The 10,253-nt window shown below is 41.0% G+C and overlaps 1 long non-coding RNA gene and 1 pseudogene across 1 annotated transcript; both read left to right on the top strand.

The window, feature by feature from the left end:
• Nucleotides 1-230: 230 nt before the first annotated feature.
• LOC129349262 (uncharacterized) lies at nucleotides 231-6,390 on the top strand. Its single transcript, XR_008602197.1, has 4 exons — nucleotides 231-1,134; nucleotides 2,222-2,336; nucleotides 4,409-4,801; nucleotides 6,362-6,390. It is a non-coding gene; the product is annotated as an uncharacterized LOC129349262 (long non-coding RNA).
• A 1-nt stretch (nucleotide 6,391) lies between these two features.
• LOC129349232 (probable serpin E3) lies at nucleotides 6,392-9,534 on the top strand (annotated as a pseudogene).
• Nucleotides 9,535-10,253: the final 719 nt, after the last annotated feature.

The raw sequence follows: 10,253 nt of genomic DNA, 5'->3' as shown, positions 1-10,253 counted from the left end.
GTTGTCTCTCTCTCTTCCTGTCCCCATGACAGTTGTCTCTCTCTCTTCCTGTCCCCATGACAGTTGTCTCTCTCTCTTCCTGTCCCCATGACAGGTGTCTCTCTCTCTTCCTGTCCCCATGACAGTTGTCTCTCTCTCTTCCTGTCCCCATGACAGGTGTCTCTCTCTCTTCCTGTCCCCCATGACAGGTGTCTCTCTCTCTTCCTGTCCCCATGACAGTTGTCTCTCTCTCTTCCTGTCCCCATGACAGGTGTCTCTCTCTCTTCCTGTCCCCCAGGACAGGTGTCTCTCTCTCTCTCTCCTGTGTGTTCCAGGGATGAGGGATTCACCGTCGAAAAATGTTCGCATTTCAACCTGATCATTTTCAAGTTTCTTTCACACTGAAATGAAGTGCATGACTCAGGTCACACTCCTGCATCCTTATGTGACATATGATCTGAGTTGTCCTGAAAAAATAGATGTTATGGACTGTGATTGTTTTTCAAAAGGAAAAAGCAAAGGTGTGAAACAAAAATCAGTTTCCAGCAGCTGTTGGTGGTAAAGTGTCCAGTGCCCACCACAGCCAGAGAGAAAGGTCAGTGTAAATCAAGTTATTACCATTAATAATATATTGCATTGTTTTTCTTAAATTTCATCATCCTGTTTTAAGTGTTGTTTACCTGATACTCACGCAGTCATGAGCACATCAGGACTGATCCAATGTGATTGTAGAATGTCTGCATTTTATGTAGTTTACAAGTGTTTTCGTGCTACCTGTCAAAATCACTTTAAACCATTTAAATAATTTTAAATCACTTTAAACCACGTTGTCTTGAAAGGTGTAAACACTGTTTTATTGACTTTTAATACAATTAGTATTTCTATAGATTTTAAAATTAGAAATGTTTATAGTATTATACAGCAAGTTTTTTAGAGTATATACTAACCGTTAACGTTCATGTTACTAACCTGTCTGTTTTGCCTTTTTGTTATTTTTGTTTTTGTATGTAAGCTGCTGAATATTTTGAATTTCCCTCGGGATTAATAAAGCGTCTGTCCGTCGAGTCGTCGGATCCTCTTGATCCTCATCAGGGTCATGGGGGGCTGGAGTCTATCCCAGCTGACTGCGGGTGAAGGCAGGGGACACCTGGACAGGTAACAGTCTATCACAGGTTCACCTGGACAGGTAACTGTATCACAGGGCTACACAGAGAGACAAACATTCACACCTATGGACAGTTTAGAATCACCAATTGACCTCAGCATGTTTCTGGACTGTGGGAGAACCTGGAGGAAACCCACGCATGTACAGGAGAACATGGAGACTCCATGCAGGAAGATCCCAGGAAGGCTGGGACACAAACCGAGGATCTTCTAGCTGTGAGGCGACGGAGCTAACCACCAAGCTACTGTGCAGCCTGCTGCTACTATTATTTTTTTTATCGTCTAATATTCAGATTATTGTCCAGATGAGTAGTTGATCATTCTGTTAATCGCTTGTCAGAAAATTGGTTTAAAAAAAAAAAAAAAATATGGGATGCCAGATTGAACAGGCCACACACCTGAATATATTGAATTTGTAATAGCAACAACAACAACCTGGTTGTGTCACATTTCTGTGCGTTACAAAATGTGTTAGGTGGGAAATAATAATAATTAGAATTACTATGATGTCAAAAACGTACAGAGGAAGGAGAAAATGAGATTGAAAACCTAAATGCAGGATCTAAAATCATAAAGTGGACATAAATGCTTTCTTACAGTGACATAAAAAAACTGAAAATACACACATTTGACTTTTTTCTTAAAAAGTGATGCATTAGATGAAATAATTGTCAGAATAATTCAAACCCAATTTGCTGTTGCTGTCAGCTGTTTTGTGTAGGTATTATGTTTGAAAATGAGTTAGAAGACCAAGTGCAGTTGTCTTTTGTGCTTTTTTTTAATTGACTTTTATTTCTAAAAATGTAATTCTCAGTACCTCAGCTAAAATGCTGTGCAATTATGTCTCACTGGGGCATTCAACAGACTCACTGTCAAAACAACCACTTGTGATTTCTACTGTTAAAGTTTTGCAGAGGTTTTAGCTAAGTGTGTGTACATGTGTAATTGTGGTGCATAACCTTTCATGCTTCTGTTTAAATTGCTTGAAGCGGACCAGCGGTCATCAAGCTTTCTGTATCAGCAGAACGATGGTGCCGCCGCTGTTTGCTAACATGGTTCACTTTGTGTGTCTCTGCAGGGGGAGGTGGTGCACTGGCTGGCCTGTTGGCTGGATGCAGCCTGCAGGAAGGGCTCCACTCCCACAGTGGGTAAAGGACTGATGGAGGGAGGATCCTTCACTCGTCCAAACTCAGGTCAGACGCTGGCGCCTCTGCAGGACAATAATCCAGTAAAACCTGCCTCTGAATACGGCCCAATGCATAAAAACACTCAACTATTTTAAAAAACTAATGGATTCTGGTTAAATGTCTTTTATTCTTTTAAAGCTGTGTAATCCTTCAAACTACTGGATCATGAACTATGTGTTTGCAAACTCAGGCTTTGCCAAAGTGAGTTGAAAAATGTCAGCAGTTGTTCAGTGAGTTATTTTAAACAGGAGCCAGTGAACAAGCACAGTAGACCTGTTTTTATATCTCCTCTTTGTCTGTGTCACAGAGCTACCTCAGGTTATAAACATTTCTCAGAGAGCCCATAGTGTACACATTTAGAGGTTCCGAATTGATTTTGTGGGTCGAGTAGAATGTTGACAAGTATTCATTTTCAAAAAACACATTATTTTAACATGAGTATTGGGATGTAGCAGCATCAGAAGAAGCTGCTCATTCTTTGTTTGAGGCCAAACTAGCCACCAGGCAGGCGTTTTGTGTTACATGGTGATGTAGATCAGTAACAGAAGAAATAACTGCACTCTGAATGAGATATTGTGATATGATGATAACAACAGAGCAGCCCCTTATTCCTATGATTTCTGAAGACAGAAATATGTGAACTGGTGATTCCAACACAAGAATGATCCAGGATTAGAAAACGAATGCGTTTAACCTGCTGTCTTTAGATGCTCTGCCAAGGTGGTTGTTGAGTTGTGATATTAAAAAGTTTTTTGCAAAGTTTATCCTCGATTTTAACAAAAATGCAACCACACCATCAAGATGACTTCTTCGACTTGGTATCAGACTATTTAGTTCAGCCACTGAACTGAAAATGTTTTCCTGTTCTTTTTTAGACTTGTCGTTCTTTAACATCTGGGCTAGTTTCATTCTTAAACCTACTGCTGAGTTTTTCTTATCTTAAAATGGATGTTTGACCACACACAGCAGTGAGCATGACTGATAAAATGCTGTAGAGTGAATTTATCTGACAAAAATCTGAATATTTTTCTGTTTTTTTCTCACTATTCAGTAACAGACACATCAATAATGCTTGAGTACTTGGAACCCAAAATGTGAAAACGGATTTCATACTAAGTTCTGTTATTATTTTCCTTTGGTGCCTGCTCAAACCTCTGGATGGTGTAAAACAATTCTCACTGCAAGAAAACCCTTGTTTTTATTATTTTACAGTGGAAAGTTAGTTGCTTTGTGTGAATGCTTTTTGACACTTGTGTCTGTTGAGCAGGTTCGTTTTTTGAGATAGAAAACAAACTACTACTTTCCAATTAAGCTGTTTATTTTCTGCCATCAGTGTCTCAAAAGAATCTTGATCAAGGACCTTTTCTGTCTGGAACAGCCTCCCAGAAAATGACAAAGTCTGATATGAACAGAACATTTTATACCGTATTGTGAAATGTGATTGGTTATTGAACACAAACATATCATTCAAATATTGAACAGTGATTGGCTAAAGGTGGGGATAACCGTGGTGTAGACTTAGCTCTCCCATTGGTTGGTGCACAGATACGTCCATATCTCTGGCACACGATTCATCCAATCTCCAGGAACCATCCTGTAAAAGAACCTCCTAGAACCCTCTTCCCTCTCTCTACCTGTCAGTCTTATTCCTCTGTTAACTGAGATGTGATGCAGCTGCTGGTGGTGTCTCATAGGGAGGATTATTATGGTTTCCACTCTTAAACAACCTTGAGTTTAGCGGTTTCAGTAAAATTAGTTGTTTTATTATAAGGACATAGGAATGTGCTGTGTGTGTGAAAACACTCTTTGTACGTGTGTGTGTGTGTGTGTGTGTGTGTGTGTGTGTGTGTGTGTGTGTGTGTGTGTGTGTGTGTGTGTGTGTGTGTGTGTGTGTGTGTGTGTGTGTGTGTGTGTGTGCGCAGCTGTAGCTTTCCAGCCTGACCTGTGTGTATCCATCATGTATTTAACCCTTCAGAGCCTGGGGTTAATTCTCTCTCTCTATTCAGGTCAACACAACTCATACATTAATTACACAACAAATGGTTATTAATATTGTAATGTCTGTATATCTTATATAGACATAAAATATAATGAGGCGAAACGAGAGTGGTGTCTTTCAATGTGTTTACTTCTGAACTGCCAGACCAGACTGCCAAACATGGGGTAACAGGCATCCCATAATACCTTGCGCAGGTACTTCTTAAAGTGACCATAACACTGTTTTATACATTACAAATATCAATATTGTATTACTCATATGTGACATCAAGTTCAGTGTTCAGCTAGCAGTGCCTTAAAAAAATAAATCCTAACATGTCCTTGTCTCAGTCTGATCCAGTTCTTCTCTAAGATGAGGAAGTGGGCCGACATGTCCAACCTCTCGCAGGACTTCAGGCTACAAATGGATGGCTGGAGCGAAACTTTGAGGTCTCCACCGTGATCTTCCGCAAGTTTGATGTCTTGATTTAGTAGTAAGAGACTTCCCTTTTTGTCCAAACCATTTGACTCTGATGGTGTGTGTCCACTGCATTCAATGTTCAACAAGTGAGCAATGGTTTTGTTTCCATGAATATAAACATATATGAAGAGTACATTGTAGTCCAAATTGTTTTCCTGGTCATAAAACTGTTCACCAAGAAGTGTTTCTATTGGAGAGCTGTTACAGTTTAGGGCTGCATGTGGCAAACAGCTGCTCGAAAATAATAAAAGTTGCTATATTTAACAATAGCGCTTCTAAGCATCCAACTTATACTTACTCCTTGAGTGCTCTTTGCTACTGTGACCTGGAAATCAGTCCCCTCCGCCATCATGGAGGATCTTCCAAACCTTTAAATGCTCAGTAAGGAGAGTGGAGCTTAGTGCGAGTAAACACAGCTGTGTTCTACGCACAGTAACGACAGGTTATGTTTCTGTGGTTTAGTGTCTCTCACACACACACATATTATTTATCTTTTACTGCAGTATTTTTCCTCTAATATTCTTCTTTTACTGCAGCATTTTAGCTCTAATATTCATCTTTTACTGCAATAGTTTAAATGTATAAGAGCTCATTGTTTGCATCTATTGTACTGCAACTAATGTATTGCATATATTATACTACAACTAATGTATGACAGCTAATTTTTTACAGTAACGTATTAGAGCTAATGCTTATCATCAATTGTACTGTTAGATCTAATGTGCTACAGCTAATGAAGCCTGAGTGTTGACCAAATGACCACAAAAAGACACAAAATAATCACAGAAACAAAAAATTTGAACAAAAACACACAAAAATGACCGCAAAGAGACACAAAATGACCATAAAGAAATGCAAAATGATCACATAACCAAAAATAAAACAGAAAAATGAATAAATTTGAAGGGACTGAACAGGAAAACAGTGTGACTTTTGACTTCTTTCAAAGCTGTTTCACTGTAATCATGTTTTGATAGATAGATAGACAGAAACTTTTATTATTTGGATGATGTTCATTTTGTTGTTGACTATCATAGGATAACGTTATTTCTTTTACACCGACAAATCAAAAATAAGATGGTTTCACCTTAGCTGACATGTTTCAACTGCAACTGCAGTCTTCTTCAGAGCGTCATCTGGCGTGTGCTGACGTGTCCCTTTTTATCATGTGACCAGTCTGACAGATCTGTCAGAATCTCTCAGATAGGCCACGCCCCCCGCCGTCCGGTGGTCTCTGGAGGATGGAGTCCCAGGTATTAGAGGGTGTAGTCCCCCTCGTCCCGGTTCATGGAGCAGCTCGCCTGCTTCCTGATCTCGATGGCCTCCTTGATCCATCGTTTATGTTTGTTGGTCTCTGATGTTAAAATCCTCGCCCCTGTCCCAGTCCATGATAAGATTATTTCTTTTGCAGCGATCCCTGATGGCTGATTTTTTGTTTTCTTGTTCGGCTTTTTCTTTTTGTGTTCTTGTGAGTCGTCCAGTTCATTCATTTATTCATGGCATCAGACCACATGAGTCGATAACAGCCTCGTGGCCTCTCCATTAACCCCTGCCGTTCCCTGGTTCCCTCCAGATGAGTCGTGGCCCCTCCAGTCAGGAAGCCAGCAGCGGAGAGCTCTCTGGATCAGGAGAGGCCCAGGCCGAGGCCCTGTGGTGGGGGACACCACCTGCAGGTGGCGCTGGTCAACACGGTGGCCTTCAGGGGCATCTGGCAGAAGCAGTTTCTGTTCACCAACTCCCAGAACCTGCCCTTCATCCTGTCTGATGGGACTCCCATCAAGGTGCCCATGAAGTACCAGGCTGCAGAGGTCAGCTTTGGTAAGAGACCAGAATCATCCACTGGATGAGCTTCTAGGATGTAGTTAGAAGGAACTGTTCAGTTTATTTATAGAGTGTATATACAGTGTATTATATGACTGGGTGTAATTCTGTGATTAGTTTCACTCATCTGAAGTCGCTTCTGCTGCACGTTTCACGCAGCATCCTCCCCTTCTGCTCTCCCTGTGGTTGCTCTTATATATATATATATATATATATATATATATATATATATATATATATATATATATATATATATATATATATATATATATATATATATATATATATATATATATATATACACACAACACACACACTATATTGCCAAAAGTATTCGCTCACCTGCCTTGACTCGCATATGAACATAAGTGACATCCCGTTCCTAATCCATAGGGTTCAATATGACGTGGGTCCACCCTTTGCAGCTAGAACAGCTTCAACTCTTCTGGGAAGGCTGTCCACAAGGTTTAGGAGTGTGTTTATGGGAATTTTTGACCATTCTTCCAGAAGCACATTTGTGAGGTCACACACTGATGTTGGACCAGAAGGTCTGGCTCTCAGTCTCCACTCTAATTCATCCTAAAGGTGTTCTATGGGGTTGAGGTCAGGACTCAGTGCAGGCCAGTCAAGTTCATCCACACCAGACTCTGTCATCCATGTCTTTATGGACCTTGCTTTGTGCACTGGTGCACAGTCATGTTGGAAGAGGAAGGACCAGCTCCAAACTGTTCCCACAAAGTTGGGAGCATGGAATTGTCCAAAATGTCTTGGTGTGCTGAAGCATTCAGAGTTCCTTTCACTGGAACTAAGGGTCCAAGCCCAGCTCCTGAAAAACAAGCCCACACCATAATCCCCCCTCCACCAAACTTTACACTTGGCACAATGCAGTCCCACAAGTATGGTTCTCCTGACAACCACCAAACCCAGACTGGTCCATCAGATTGCCAGATGGAGAAGCGTGATTGGTCACTCCAGAGAAGGTGTCTCCACTGCTCTAGAGTCCAGTGGTGGCTGCTTTACACCACTGCATCCCACGCTTTGCATTGCACTTGGTGATGTATGGCTTGGATGCAGCTGCTCAGCCATGGAAACCCATTCCATGAAGCTCTCTGCTGAAGCACTGTTCTGGAGCTAATCTGAAGGCCACATGAAGTTTGAAGGTCTGTAGCGATTGACTCTGCAGAAAGTTGGCCACCTCTTGGCACTATGCTCCTCAGCATCCACTGACCCCGCTCCGTCAGTTTACGTGTCCTACCACTTGGTGGCAGAGTTGCTGTCGTTCCTACACACTTCCACTTTCTTATAATACAGCTGACAGTTGACTGTGGAATATTTAGGAGCCAGGAAATGTCACGACTGGATTTGTTGCACAGGTGGCATCCTATCACAGTTCCACGCTGGAATTCACTGAGCTCCTGAGAGCGAGTCATTCTTTCACAAATGTTTGTAAAAGCAGTCTGCAGCCTAGGTGCTGGATTTTATACACCTGTGGACATGGAAGTGATTGGAACACCTGATTCTGATTATTTGGATGGATGAGCCAATATTTTTGCATATATACACACACACACACACACACACACATATATATATATATATATATATATATATATATATATATATATATATATATATATATATATATATATATATATATATACTATAATATATATATATATGTATATATATATATATATATATCAGAATTTAGAAGAGCAGTATTTCTATGAACATTTGGAACTTCAGTTATTTAAACTTCTTAGATGGTTGTTCAATAACATTTGTCAGTGACAGTTCTGATCATCATCAAGGTGATGTTTGACTGTTTCTTTGTCATTTTCTGAACTAAATGACATTAATCCCTCTCTGCAGCTGATCCCAGTGGAAGCTTCTACCATCTGTTTCTCATCAACCAGTTCCTCTATCAGACATGCAGCTCCACATTTATTAGAAACTCACTGTTATCTCTGTAATCTCTTTATTTTCCAGTCCTGCCTGTATTTAATTACAACCTTGTTCCATTCAGAACATTTAAATACATTTTCTTTCACCATCCAATAATTGTTTATTATCACAGTGACAAGAGAAAATGTTTCACTTTCTCGATATTTAATAAAATGTTTAGTTAAATATGTTTCGCATTTACAAATGATGTGAGTCGTTTCTGTTTCTACTCTGGTGTTGTCTTTCTTTTAATCTGTTGGACATGGTTCTGTGACGTTTAAAGTGAAATCAGGTGGAAATAGACCTGAGCTAAACTCTACTGATGACTGAATCAGAAGAAGTCCTGACCTCATTGATCTCCCCTCAGGTCAGCTCAGGACGGGATCGGATCAGCGCTACACGGTTCTGGAGCTGCCGTTCCTGGGCCGCTCCCTGAGCCTGCAGGTGGTTCTACCCAGCGAGAGGAAGACGCTACTGTCCTCCCTGGAGGCTCAGCTCACACAGCGCCACCTAGCGTCCTGGGACACCGGCCTGCGCAGAACCAGGATGGACATCTTCCTCCCAAGGTAGAGAACAATGCTTCAGGATTAGAGACTGGTTCAGGACTTGCAGACTCTTCATGAGGCTTGGTTCATAAACATGGATCTTCTTCTGGTGTTTCCAGATTCAGAATGCAGAACAAGTTCAACCTGAGGTCGGTGCTCCCCGCTATGGGCATCAGCGACGCCTTCAACCCCACAGCAGCCGACTTCACCGGGATCTCAGGTCAGTCCATCAGTTCATAAACATCCAGGATGTCCTTCAGGTTTAATCCCAGGTTCTTCAGGTATCTGACAGTTTGTTCCTTCTGAAGTGGAGGAGGGTCTCTATGTGTCTGATGCCTTCCATGAAGTCAGGATAGAAGTCACGGAGGACGGGACCAAAGCAGCTGCTGCTACTGATGATAATATGATAGATATTAATATAACAAATAGATATTAATCCGAGGGGCTGCACAGTGGTGTAGTGGTTAGCACTTTCGCCTTGCAGCAAGAAGGTCCCTGGTTCGTGTCCCATCTTTCCCAGGATCTTTCTGCATGGAGTTTGCATGTTCTCCCTGTGCATGCGTGGGTTTTCTCCGGGTACTCCGGCTTCCTCCCACAGTCCAAAAATATGCTGAGGTTAATTGATCATTCTAAATTGCCCGTAGGTGTGAATGTGAGAGTGCTTGTTTGTCTCTGTATGTAGCCCTGTGACAGACTGGTGACCTGTCTAGGGTGTCCCCTGCCTTCACCTGAGTCAGCTGGGATAGACTCCAGCCCCCCCATGACCCTAGTGAGGATTAAGCGGTGTATAGATAATGGATGGATGGATATTAATCCGACTGTTGTCCTCATTTACGGGCACCAAAAAATATTGTTTCCTTGTCTGAAAAAAGATCCAAAAATTCAGCAAAAAAATTCCCCAAATTTCTGAAAATTTGCAAAAGCTTCAGAAGAAAACTCCAATAATTCCTTAGAAGTTTCCCTTAAAAGTTTTATTTTAAAATAATCCCTCAGATTTGGCAAGAAAATTCTTGTAGATATTTTCAAGAAATGAGTAAAAATATTCCAAAAAAATCTATCTAAAGTGATTATATATATATCAGTAAAACTTCTACTATTGTCTTTAAGTACATTCACAAAAAAAATCAACCAAAATCCAGTGAAATTCGCTGGATT

This window comes from Amphiprion ocellaris, chromosome 7 (genome assembly GCF_022539595.1).
Source record: "Amphiprion ocellaris isolate individual 3 ecotype Okinawa chromosome 7, ASM2253959v1, whole genome shotgun sequence".
Classification (NCBI taxonomy): Eukaryota; Metazoa; Chordata; class Actinopteri; family Pomacentridae; genus Amphiprion; species Amphiprion ocellaris.
The sequence above is the reverse complement of the archived record's forward strand: the minus strand, read 5'-3'. Positions and strand labels throughout refer to the sequence as shown.